Source organism: Melopsittacus undulatus, chromosome 2 (genome assembly GCF_012275295.1).
Source record: "Melopsittacus undulatus isolate bMelUnd1 chromosome 2, bMelUnd1.mat.Z, whole genome shotgun sequence".
Classification (NCBI taxonomy): Eukaryota; Metazoa; Chordata; class Aves; order Psittaciformes; family Psittaculidae; genus Melopsittacus; species Melopsittacus undulatus.
In genome coordinates this window covers 1,808,495-1,822,292 of record NC_047528.1, presented here as the reverse complement: position 1 = coordinate 1,822,292, position 13,798 = coordinate 1,808,495, and the positions used below count along the sequence as shown (strand labels likewise).

At 48.3% G+C, this 13,798-nt stretch overlaps 1 protein-coding gene across 4 annotated transcripts in view; it reads right to left on the bottom strand.

Annotated features, from left to right (window-relative positions):
- GDPD5 (glycerophosphodiester phosphodiesterase domain containing 5) overlaps positions 1 to 13,798 on the bottom strand; it is a 165,164-nt gene that overhangs the window by 117,393 nt on the left and 33,973 nt on the right. Inside the window, exon 1 of one of the 4 annotated variants that reach the window (XM_034074567.1) lies at positions 5,022 to 5,040. The exons of the other annotated variants lie outside the window; for them this stretch is intronic. The gene's annotated coding sequence lies outside the window, so the exon portion shown is untranslated. Of the gene's footprint in view, positions 1 to 5,021; positions 5,041 to 13,798 lie in introns of those variants that run through there. 4 annotated transcript variants of the gene reach the window in all.

Genomic DNA, 13,798 nt, shown 5'->3' with positions numbered 1-13,798 from the left:
TACTATTACTACTAACGTGCTCCATTTTTGTCTATGTTGGCATTGCCTAACTTCAAGTTGTACCTGCACATCACAGCACAGTTATCCCACAAGCATGCCCTCAAGGAGACGATGTTGGTTCCCCATTTAGTTCCATCCCTATCTAAAGCGCTTGCATCTGTACATCCTCAAAAGACAGCAGGAATAAGGTTCTGCCATAACCCTATATACCAGATGTGATGTCCAAGATGACAACCAAGCTACTTCCTTTGTCTTGGCAGACCTCTAGACATGCAAAAGGCACAAAATCCACCTCACAGTCAGTTTATATCCTTCCTAGAGAGCTATTCAGAAATGCAGACTCAGCAGATAACAAATGAGCAGTGACAAACCCATGCGAGGAACCCCATGAGCTGTGCCTGCCTGTTGACTGGAAACCAGGGCAACCAGTTGAAATGAGTTCCACTTCATGCCCAGCAATTAGAAAGCCAGCAGAAAGCTGGATGTAGATAGAAAAGCCATGAGGATACCCCACATGCTCTTACCTAGGATGCTGGCTTGTCTAGAGAGCCCCAGAATCACAGAAACAAGTAGTAATGCAGACCAAAGATTTCTGCTCAAAGGAGGATAAAGTCACTTGGGACTAGGATATAATGGATAATAAGATGTCCAACATCTCCCAGGCTTCCCTAGCTGGAAAAGTCCATAGAGTCCACGTTGTTTGCTTTGGAGTTTAATGGTTGAGTTCCTGAAGCACAACAGCTTTGGATAATGCAGCAGAAGACACCATCTTCCCAACCTCAGCTCCACCATTAGCTCCAAGTGACCAGAACACAAACCGTGCTCAAAGCTTTCCCTGCTGTAGGAGTGGTTCTTGTGCAATAAACCTCTGTGGCTCCCCAAGAGAGACCTCAAAACTCGGCTTCCCTTTTGCCTTGTTTGGCTCATTTCCTCTGTTTTTACCAAGCCTTATCTTGCACCTCCACTATTCTTACATGTAATAGCTTAAAGAATCAGGTGAAACCACAAACAGGTCCTGAAGTTACTGGAAGAAGGAAGCAAAACAGATGGAACATGAGGACTTTTCATTAGGCGGAAACATGGGATACTTTTGGTCCCCTCTGCCAAAGGCTTCCTGGCAATCCCAGTATGAAGGGAGTTTGATCTTCCGGAGGCTGGTGATGAGATGGGCAACAACTCATGCATTGCTCCCATCTGCAAGTCTAATGGGGTTCTTGGCTTTTAGGAGGAGCAACGAGGAGTTTTAAGCAGCTCAAGTGGTGTAAAACCCTACTGTTCCTGGAAGGGAAAACCAGCTATTAACTGCTACAGAGACAGATGGTTGGGGGAGTCCACAGTACCCAAAAGAAGCTAGGAAAATGCATTCAGGGGCATGGATAGAGCTGATTGCACCTCAGGGTAACTGGGGGATCTGTGAAAGTCTGCTTCCATCTCTGTGTCTGTCTCACAGGGTAGGCCCAAGTTGGAGTACCCATAGAATAGCTTGGGTTGGAAAGGAGCTTAAGATCATCCAGTTCCAGCCCCCTGCCATAGGCAGGGACACCTCACACTAAACCATGGCACCCAAGACTCCCAACCCAGCCTTGAACACTACCATGGATGGAGCATTCACATCTTCCTTGAGCAGCCTGTTCTAGTGCCATAGGAGAGCATCTCTTGTGCTTGACAAGAAAGGCCAACAAACATCAAGCTTGTGTTCAGTGGGCAGAGAAACATTTATGCTACAGTAATGATGATGAATCCAGTTGTAAGCAAAGCTGGAATGAAATTCCCAGAGAACAGGAGGCAGGAGGGGAATATAGGAAGGAAAAAGAGAAGAAGAAAGTTCAGAGACCACATTGACACATTGAAAAGTTCACTTGGGCACCAGGAGGTGCTGATGCCATACATAGTAAAGTGATGAGGACATCTCAATGCTACTCAAAACAAGGAGTCTGAAACCCTAAGCCATCAACCGCAAGAGATGCCAGTCACTCTGCTAAGGATTCCCTGCATTCAAGCAGCATTCCAGCCAGCAGGGATGGTGATGTTGGGAAGAGGGAGGGCAGCAGTCGGGAGTTTCCATGTTACAACAGCCAACTGCTTATGCCATTGCCAGTAACCGGTGGAGAGACCACAGGGAGGAACCTTTGGGTTCCAGCCAACACCAAGGACAGAAATAGGCTGGGTGCAGAAGGTTTTACTAAGCCCTATCCTAAGTGCCTCTGATTTCCCCGGGCACAGTGGCTCCAGTACATGTCTGGTCCTGAATGATCAGCGAAGCCAAGGAGGAAGACACGTGGCTGACACTAGATCATCATCACAGTACAGCCCTTTGGAGCAGTGATGAGCATTGCTTTGGCATTATGCCTGTTGGAGACAGTGTGCCAGAAACATTCCAACCAGCACACTTTGCTTAGCTCATTCCCATCTCACTCTGTTCCCAAGGAGCTCATGACCTAGTGGGAGGTGAGTAAGCTGCTCTAGTGGAAGGTGTTAGGGTTAGGGTTAGGGTTAGGTTAGGTGTCTTCCAACCCAAACCAGTCTGGGACTATGGCACTGGACTCTATGACAATTCTAGCTGCTGCTCTAGTGGAAGGTGTCCCTGTGCATGGCAGGGGGTTGGAACTGGATGAGCTTGAAGGTCTCTTCCAACCCAAACCAGTCTGGGACTATGACACTGAACTCTATGACAATTCTATGTTAAGAAGACACCAGTTCAACAGTTAAAAGCTGGGCTTAGGCAACACAAGGACGCAGACATCACCAGGATCTTATCAGGAGACATGGAAGAGGATGTATCTGCACCACAAAAGCAGGGAGACATGTAGAAAAGCACCAAATACATTTGGGAGGAACTGGAAGGGTAGAGAGGCTGTGTCTGGACTAAAAGACCTCATGTTCAACCTCTGCAGCCTAAAGATCATATAAAGGAGAATGCACTGTGATGCTGGCATGGTCTGGGTGATGAAACCGCATCAGCAGGGATGAGAACAGACACAGCCAAGGCAAGAGAAGGAAAAGCCATCAGTGGAAGGAAAGCACAGCTGGATGCTGAAGAACACAGAAGGGTCTCAAACCCAGACAAGGCATTGCAAGATGTGTAAGAAATTAGAAGGATTGCATAATGTTTGTCCTCCCCACAGACTCCTGCTGCCCTTTTTAGCATGTGGTTTTGCTGAGGAATTAAGTGGAAACAGAGCTGGTTTTCAACACGCACACCCTGACAAGCAGTTTCCTTTACAGACAAGCTGCTCTCCCCTCCACCTCCCCGATTACCCTTTTCCTACACACACCCCTGAGGAGTTCACTGTAACCACACATGAATCCTATTAGCTGGCCCTCCAAGGGGCAGGTTTGGTCCTCTATGGAAGGCATTAGCAGCTACAGCAGAAGCCTGTCCAACACATTGCTTGTCATCTGCTGTCCCTAAGATGCATTCCCTGCTCCACTGTGCTAAACTTGGCTCACACCAGCAAGAACAGGAGACCTGCATGAACCACACCAACAACACCCATCTGAGAACAAGCAAAATGCCTCCATACCCCCTACACACACCAATTGAAACAGTAAGGGGGGGAAACACAACCAGCAAGCCTCATTTTACAACCGATAACCCTTCACATCTGCTGTGCAACCGCTATAAGGAGAATTAAGCATGAATGTCTCTGGCTTAATGACAGGTGGAAAGTCTTAGTTAAATGGATTACAAGCTCTTTATTTCCTATGAGTGATTCCTTCCATATGGCTGCCAGAAGAAACCATTCCTCAATCAGAATTGCTCTCAAGCCAACTTAATGAAGGAGCAAAACTTGCTTTCCCATACTTGCTGTTACCTCCCATTCTGCACGCAGGCAGCACATGCAGCACCAGAGTACCCTCATTGATCACATCCACAAGGTCTATACAGCTTCCAAGATGTCATTTCTCCTTCCTCTTCCAAAGCAAATAGTCACTGCTCCATAAGGGTTAGCGGCTCCTCTATAGCTCCCTTGTTCTATAAGCCAGACACTGTTTTGGCTTCCTACATTGAGAATGCATAAATCCATTTGATAAGACTCTAATCACACAGTAAAGTCCTTCCTACTACAAGCACACTGGATGTGCTGTGGCCAAAGTAATCACAAAGGAGATAGTCAGCAGGATCTGGTGATGTGAAAGAACAAAAAGTCACTTCTGTCTCCCTGATTTTGGAGAACCTCTGACTCTTGTGCTTTGTTTCCTTCCCATTGCAACTGGACTGATTCAGAGCAATCAAAACAGATTGGGAAGGCATTATAGGTATTCCCTTTTGGATGGAGCACTCTGAAAAGCTATGAGCTAACTGAAGCAGCCCAGGAGAGCTCAACAAGCAAAGATGGGTTAGGAGATGAAAGCGCCTAAAGGGGCTGCAGGAAAGCTGAAGAGGGGCTTGGGACAAGGGCCTGGAGGGCCAGGCCAAGGGGAATGGCTTGAACCTGCCCAAGAGAGGGGAGACTGAGCTGAGCTCTGAGGCAGAAGCTGTTCCCTGGGAGGGTGCTGAGGCGCTGGCACAGGGTGCCCAGAGAAGCTGTGGCTGCCCCATCCCTGGCAGTGCTCAAGGCCAGGTTGGACACAGGGGCTTGGAGCAGCTGCTCCAGTGGAAGGGGTCCCTGCCCATGGCAGGGGTTGGAGCTGGAGGAGCTTTAAGGTCCCTTCCAACCCAAACCAGTCTGGTTTTCCTGAAGCCCCCTCCCACCCAGGCAACCCAATGGGTCTAAGAGTCAATGAACTATCAGATGCCACCCACCACAGGAGCCTCAGTTCCACAACAGGAACATCTGTTTGTTTTCAAGCAAGCAGGTCCCTTCCCATAAAGGGATTCCAACGTTAACACATTACCCCCCACAGCTATTCCAGTCTGAGGAGATAATCCCCTTCTCACAAGCTGTCAGAGCAGGCATATACAACTGGCTGTTTCCATCTCATCGCCTTCACTGCAGCTTTCTGATCACTTGGCAACAAAAGGAATGATGTATACACAACCCCCATCCCTTCCTCCATCCCTGTGGTACAGCAAATACCTTGACTTCTGACCAAGGAAAGGCTAACGCATCCAGTTTACCCCCTCTTCTGCTCAATGTAACATGGATTTGTCTCACATTCCTAAAGCCTCCTTCCAGGTATTACTGAACTCTTTCCAGTTCTGGATGAATCTATTCAATGCAAGGAGGGAGACAGGAGGGTTTTCAAGCTCAACCATTGCACTGAGCAGTGAATGAAAACTGCATCTGGAGGGAAGAAGCTGGTAACAAGAGACAGATTACAGCCACCCCATCACCCAGTTACTCAATGCCAGCTACAATACTTGTCTTGACTGCTGCTGTGGGTATTCTTCCACACTATGGCATTGATCTTCACTTTGACATGAATAAGGATGAAGGGATTTGACTCTGCAGCAGCTTCGGTATTCCAGGAAAAGGGAATTTTCCCAAGTGACTTGGCAAGTGGTTGCAAGTCCCAAACGCTCCTGGCTTCCCAAAGAGCATCTCAAAGAGCTGGTCAAGGTCATTGTGACTCTGATGTTAGAAGTGGCACGTCAAGGGAAGGGGAGAGGGCAAAGGCAGGAAGGAAACTGCCCCTCCGTAGGTTGACTCCCAGTTATAACAGAGGATTCAGTCATTCCAAACCCATGCCTGGAGAGTCCTGTTCCAATGAAAACAAACCCCCTCCATCTGCCACTTACATCAGCTACTATCTTGTTTTCCTTATAAAAGGGACCAGTCACAAGGGATTCATAAACCCATTTAGTGATGCAAATCCGAGACCTATTTGTCAAAGTGCTTTCAATCATTTTAGAGGGCTTCTAATACAATGAGCATTAACCCACTCCATGCCAGCACCCCCACAATGTAATCAGCATTACAGTGAAACAGAGACAGCTGAAGCCACATTCCCTCCACACAGCCTGCAGTGAAACTCTACCTGAAGGTAAACAGGAGTTATTTAGGTAGTAAAGCATAAAGAGCAGGGGTATCCTGTAACTTGTGCTGTCAGCCTTCCAGTATCTGAACTGGAAGCTGTGGCTGCCCCATCCCTGGCAGTGCTCAAGGCCAGGTTGGACACAGGGGCTTGGAGCAGCTGCTCCAGTGGAAGGGGTCCCTGCCTGTGGCAAGGGTTGGAAATGGATGAGCTTGAAGCTCCCTTCTAACCCAGACCATCCTATGTAATGCTGAGCATCACTGCTCATCCTTACAGACACTGCTAGATCTTTCCCCTTCCTTATTCACATCCATCTGGTGATTGATATCAGTCAGCCTAAAGTATTCAAAGCAAACTTGTGGCCAGGTCACAACAAGCATGGGGGGGGTGTCTGGGGATGCTGGCTCCAAGCCCTCCATTAGCCATGCCTCGAAGCACTAATGCCCATTTAAGTCACTGAATACAATCCTCAGCCTCATGCTGTAGAGATCGAGCTATTGAGGAAAGACCCCAAGGGGTCTATTAACACATAGCTATGCAGCTTGTGGGCACTGCTTCCAGCCTGGAGCAGCTTATCCAAACATCTGGAGCAGCTGAGCACAAGCCCCACAGGAGCCAGGATGAAACAGCACCAATGTTTCCCTTCCCTTTCCCCTAAAACACTCTGCTTTCTAGGAAAAGGCCTCAGAAAGAGGAGAGGCTGAAAGTTCATGTTTCTGAAGCAGCTCTGAGACACAGCAGGAGGTAGAATAAGCATCCTACAGGGTTTTAAGCAGGGCAGAGTGCTCCCCAGTACAGACTGGGGGGCCAACATTCAGTTGGGGACAGTACGATGTGGATATCAGGTCTACCAGCCACCTCCATGTACCATAAGAAAACACAGGAAGCAAACAGAACAAACCACTGCTGATGAGCCAAGGTGACAACAAAGGCTTCCCAGAACCTGAAAGGCTGGAAGTGCTGCATTCCTTTCACAGATCCATGCCAAGGCAGCTTTGGAGTGGTATCTGCCTCTTGGCTATGGAGAGCACATCCCAAGGACCTGGAGAAAGGTGATGCTGTGTTCTGACTTGGAAATAGGGCTCTGGATAATGGGGTATTTTCCCCCTTTTTCCTCTCTTTCTAAAGGAATGCTTCCATTAAAGAACCAAGTGCTTCACCACGTTGTAAACCAGCCTGAGGTTTACAGCCTACATATGAGCTCCAAAAGAGCGTGGCTGCTCTGGAAACATCCTTTCCAGCATAAATCCCTCAGCTAGCAATGCTGGCCAAGCTGCTGTAAGTAACCGTTTTCTCCCTCTTTAACCCTGGTTATTAACTTACAGCTTTCTAAGCAATTTTAGACATTCCAGCAAGCTGGGGGCTTGGATCATGCTGCTTTCCAGGACTGTTTAGCCCTTAGCAGCACAGCAATTGAAAGCTGTTGAGTAGCCTGTGGGACTTCAGAAAGTCCTTTTCTCTCAGCTTGGAAAGCCTCTCATTGGGCTAGAATCCAGCCTGGTTTGGGATGAAGGGACCTTAAAGCTCCTCCAGCCCCAACTCCTGCCACAGGCAGGGACCCCTTCCACTGGAGCAGCTGCTCCAAGCCCCTGTGTCCAACCTGGCCTTGAGCACTGCCAGGGATGGGGCAGCCACAGCTTCTCTGGGCACCCTGTGCCAGCGCCTCAGCACCCTCCCAGGGAACAGCTTCTGCCTCAGAGCTCAGCTCAGTCTCCCCTCTCTTGGGCAGGTTCAAGCCATTCCCCTTGGCCTGGCCCTCCAGGCCCTTGTCCCAAGCCCCTCTCCAGCTTTCCTGCAGCCCCTTTAGGCACTGGAGCTGCTCTCAGCTCTCCCCTTCAGGAGCCTTCTCTTGTCCAGGCTGCCTCAGCCCAGCTCTCTCAGCCTGGCTCCAGAGCAGAGCTGCTCCAGCCCTCTGACCATCATAGGAATCACACTGTCCCAATCACAGGATGATTTGGGTTGGAAAGGACCTTAAAGCTCACCCAGCTCCAACCCCTGCCATAGGCAGGGACACCTTCCACTAGAGCAGCTGCTCCAAGCCTTAGATCTTACTAATATCTCATAAAATCAACTCAAATTTCAACATTTTCAAGTTGATTTGTTTGCTGTTCAGTGTTCTGCCAAGCCCTCAAGAACTCCACATTTCCTCCTTTATCCCTTCCCTTGAGCACCAATTGACCAAAGCCTGTTAAAACCTTCCCCTATTTTTGCCAACAACTGATACCACCTGCTTCCAGCCCCAGGGATGAGAGCAGAGCATCACACATCCCTTTCTATTCCAGTGACGTTATGCAAGTGCCTTCTTCACACACCACCTACACTGCGGTCCTCAATCTGTTTGGCTTCACAGCATCCCTCTCGAGTGAGAACACAAAGGCAACTCCATGTCTCGTCTAGCTCTGTCTTTCAATGGGCTGTTCATGTTTCATTTATCAGCTGAATAAGGTTTTGTTCCCTATGCTGCAGAAGCATCATTGCCACTTAGGACCGTGGGTTTGAACCCAGCATATGCAGCTTGCTCAGCACACCCAAGCTCAAGAGCTCTCTCTGCAACACGTTGCTCAGTTTTTATGGGGATGTAATTGTGGTTTCAGTCTCTCCTTGAGCTCACAGTGGATGTTTGAACATAGCCCTTGGGTTTTCTCCTTAACTGACATGTCAAAGCTGTTGCATTTCAAGCCTGCAGATGAAAACCTAAGCTCTTTACTAAAAGACCTGCAAATTTGACAAGCCCAACATTGTGCCTAGAGGTCAAGCACCAAAATGATCACACATATAGACACAGAATGATCACAGATACAGACACGCTTATAGACATGGTTGAGAGTGGGAGAGACAGCTCTTTGGTAATGGGGTGCTCACTAAGCAGCACCATTCCCTAGCACGGGATCTTTCCCAATAGGGCTCCAGGGAAGTTGTTTCTCAAGCTCTTTAGCTTCATAGGAAGTCATTAAGTAAGCTTAAGTGCATGTGGCAAGAGCAAGCAATGAAAGGTGTTCCTGCCCATTGCAGGGGGTTGGAACTGGAGGAGCTTTAGGGTCCCTTCCTACACAAACCATTCCATAAGGACATAGTCCTGCTGGCAGATTGGTCATGGCTACAAGAGCTCCACAGCCAGCACATGGCTACATTACACCCAGCTTCAGGACAATGAGTACACCCCAACACTACTCTGCTCTCTACAGACCAAAGCCAGGTTAAACCCAGCCTTACATCCAGCCAACTCAAAACAAGCTGCTTGAGGGCCCATTCTACAGTCACTGCACAGGCAATTCCCTGCTGTGCCCTGGGTTAAAACCAACTTCATCCAAGTTGGATGCAGCAGAGGTCAAAACACAGCTGGATGCCATAGGATGTATTTAATGCTCACAACACTGGCTTAGTCTCTCCACACCTTGAGTCACTGCCTCCATATCTGTCTATGGAAGTTTCCAAGCCATAAGACTGCTCACTTGCAGATAGGAACAAACTCAGTGGTGGTGCCACTAAGCTCGCACCATCCTGTTAAGGCAAGAAGCACAGAGGGGAACATGCCATATTCCAGACACTATTTCATACAGGGAAACAGCTTTGCTTTCTTCTATAACTCAAAAGAGTTACTATGACCCTTAGTTAAACACCAGCCATGTACCACCAGCTTTCCCATTAGCTTCCCCAGCTCCTGATCCCTTGTTCAGAGACCCAAGGAACTACAGGTGCAGAGCAATAGGATCTCCCTGGCTTGCTTGGAAGAAAGCAAAAGCTCTTCTTGTCATATTGTCACAAGTGACCTCCCTACAGCTTGTTTTGTCTGTCCCAAGATACTTCTTCTATAGGGAAGGATGACATCAAGACACAGCCATCCCATAGCAACACAGTAAGGCTCTCACAGTAAAAGTGAGAATCCCCTCCTGCAGGTTAAAGCCATTCCCCCTTGACTTGTCCTTACATACCCTGTTGGTGTCCCTGCCCATGGCAGGGGTTGGAACTGGATGATCTTCAGGTCCTTTCCAACCCAAACTATGCTATGATTCTATGAAGAGCCAAATAAAAGCCATTTACTAAAGCTGACCACTTCACCATAGAGCTAAAAAGCAGGTACAGGATCAGCTCCAGGAGATCCAGTGCAAACACCCACCAAACATTCCCAGCTTCAACAACACCATTCAAACACATCTGAATGGGATGCTGGTGAGGGACTATTCATTAGGGACCACAGTGATAGGACAAGGGGTAATGGGATCAAACTTAAACAGGGGGGGTTTAGATTGGATATAAGGCAGAAGTTCTTTACTGTGAGGGTGCTGAGGCACTGGAATGGGTTGCCCAGGGAAGCTGTGAATGCTCCATCCCTGGCAGTGTTCAAGGCCAGGTTGGACAGAGCCTTGGGTGCCATGGTTTAGTGTGAGGTGTCCCTGCCCATGGCAGGGGTTGGAACTGGATGAGCTTAAGGTCCTTTCCAACCCAAACCATTCTATGATTCTAATTTAGTTTCAAGAGGCAAATATATCATCCTTCTCCCCTATATGCTCTACTGCATTACCCTGTGTCACTGCTATGACAGGTAACTCTCCTGCCCAATCCTCAGTGCAACGCTCATGAGAAACACAAGAAAAGGAGAGCTTTTAAGTGGAGAGTCAATAACCTTGGCAAGAAGGCTGAGATTTGTGTCTTTTAACTGCACATTCACACTTTGTAATGCAGACCCTCTGCTGTGGAGGCTGAAGCACTTGTTCCTCAAAGACAGGAGCTGTCAGCAGCTGTATTCCTCCTTTATGGAACAAGTACTCTCCAGAACAGCTTCTCACTACCGAGTTCTTTATGTTCAGCTTGGCAGCCATAAGCTGTATTCATGATGGTCTCCATCTTTGTATTATGACAGTCCTAAAGATGTGCTTTACTTTATAATGCAGTTTATTAGCTAAAAGGATTTGCAGGGGCAGTTATTACCTAGAAGGAACTGCAATGGGATCCATTCATCACCTCCCTACTTCCAAACAAGACAGCCCAACAAAGCCAAAGCTCCTCATCGATTTCCTGTTAAATCAGGACCTGGAGGCAGAAGAAACTCATTGGATCCTTTAATATTGTAGAGCTTTGAAACCCTCTCACAAGATGGTTTAAACTAACACAATGTGGAAGCTCGCTGCAAAACTAGAAGCAGGAGGTGGCCAAGACTTCACCTACACAACAGCTCAAACATTTTGCCTGTCATTATCCAGGCAACATGGAGAAGAGATTCCAGATCTAGGCAAAGTATGGCAGATTAATGCTTAGATTCCTCATTCTTTGCAGCAATCTGTGTGGTATTGATTGAACGTACAAATAGCACTTGGGCATCAGCAGCTGAACAGAGCAAAGTGAGAAGTTTAGCTCAGAATAATGCTGGTTTATTCAGGATCACACAGTGGTTTGGGTTGGAAGGGACCTTAAAGCTCCTCCAGCTCCAACCTCTGCCATGGGCAGGGACCCCTTCCACTGGAGCAGCTGCTCCAAGCCCCTGTGTCCAACCTGGCCTTGAGCACTGCCAGGGATGGAGCATTCACAACCTCCCTGGGCAACCCATTCCAGTGCCTCAGCACCCTCACAGGGAACAGCTTCTGCCTTATCTCCAACCTGAACTTCCCCTGTTTCAGTCTGAACCCATCACCCCTTGTCCTATCACTGCAGTCCCTGATGAAGAGCCCCTCTCCAGCATCCTTGGAGCCCCCTTCAGACACTGGAAGCTGCTCTGAAGTCTCCATGCAGCTTCTCTTCTCCAGGCTCAACAAGCCCCAATGTTCTCAGCCTGGCTCCATACAGGAGCTGCTCCAGCCCCTGATCATCCTCGTGGCCTCCTCTGCACTTATTCCAACAGCTCCACGTCCTTCTTATATTGATAACACCAAAACTGTGGACCACAATTGGTGGTGAATTTGTCAGATGCAATATAACATGGAGAGAAAAGCTCCTTATAGACACAAGGATGCTGAGCAAAGGATAATAAGACCTTTGCAGCACTCCTCCTTGACCACAGCATCATCCAGAGACTACAGCCACATCCCACTGTTGCAAAACCAACACATCACCCCACCTTTGTTTGCTGGAAACAGGAATACATGATGGAAGAGGCATAATATGGCCTGAAACCAAGTTTCCTTGCGAATCCATATAAATCAGGATGGATGAGTGACCCGAGTAGGCAGCATTAGCTGTGCTCATGCACCCACATGTGCAGGATGTGTTTCATCATTGAGGGTATTCCAAGGAGAAGACAATAGCTCCTTTCTTCAACACCTCCCCAGATGATCTTCCCTACACCCACATGCCATACAGCACTGAATACAAGTTCCCAGCATGTAGACACACTGCTTTTAAAAGACAACAGCACAATCAAAAACCTAATACCCAGAGGGAACAATAGGACATCCGTGTGGATTAATGTAAACTGGATGGCAGCTATGAGTGGGAACAAAGAAATCAGAGGTGCTTTCATTGCAATCACTGCAATCCCTAAACCTACTCTCAAATTAAGCTCTTCCTACCCTGTAAAAAGACTCAGACTATCTTGTATTCATATTTAAGCAGCCTTGGACATGCAATAGCCTCAAGGAGAGAGCTCAAACAAGGCAGGAGAAGTTCAACCCCCAAAAGGATGCTCCTGTGCAGAAACACCTCCAAGCTGCTGACACTTCTAGGCAGTTGAACATAAGCAAAGGGGGGCACAAATAGGAAGAGACTTGACATCGGCTGCTATCTGCACAAGCTCCAGACAGATTCAGGTGGCAGTTTCGCTTGCATACAGCAGTTACAGCAGGTAAACCACCCTGAAGCATCCTTGAGTTGTCTATGTGTACCCCAGAAGATACAAAGCTGAAGTCTCAGTGATGTATCATCCCTACTTACAATGAAAATCCATTAAAACAATTATGTTGCATTAATACATTTTCTATCACTTTTACCCGTATCTCTGTGCTCAGGACACAGTAGCTGCTTTATTTCACACTGACAAAAAGCTCACAAGGCCTCTAGAGACTATAACCACAGGAGCCCACAGCATAAATCACCTGCATGGATGAAGAGGGACCAGAACCATGCAGCAGGTTTTTCTTCCCACTGTAGGCTGAAACCTTTCCCTATGAAAAACAAAATCACCCGATTTCAGCACATTCCATTCCTCTTTCTCAGCAGATTACTGCAAAATCCCACACTGGTTTGGGTTGGAAGGGACCTTAAAGCTCATCCAGCTCCAACCCACTGTCATAGGCAGGGACCCCTTCCACTGGAGCAGCTGCTCCAAGCCCCTGTGTCCAACCTGGCCTTGAGCACTGCCAGGGATGGGGCAGCCACAGCTTCTCTGGGCACCCTGTGCCAGCGCCTCAGCACCCTCCCAGGGAACAGCTTCTGCCTTATCTCCAACCTGAACTTCCCCTGTTTCAGTCTGAACCCATCACCCCTTGTCCTATCACTGCAGTCCCTGATGAAGAGCCCCTCTCCAGCATCCTTGGAGCCCCCTTCACACACTGGAAGCTGCTCTGAGGTCTCCACGCAGCTTCTCTTCTCCAGCCTCAACAGCCCCGGTTTTCACTGCAGGATGCTCCCCACCATGCAGCCCATGAGCTAACCCCTCTCCTGTCCCAGCCTCTGCACTAGCTGCCCCATCCCCATCAGCCCAAGCACGCCTGTTGTTTCAGTGTTGTTGCAACAAAGCTCTTTCTCTCCCAGTGCACAAAGCCACAATAAAACAGCCCTTTGACTCCTTTCTATTGCCCCAATCCTGCTGCACTCCATCTTTTCCCCCCCACCATCAGGACTTTGCAACCCAGCCCTAAAACACACAGGGAAGAGCTGAAGAGCAAATCTCACCATCACATTTACAGCACGGATGATTTCATCCCAATTACTTGCTCTTGTCATGCAA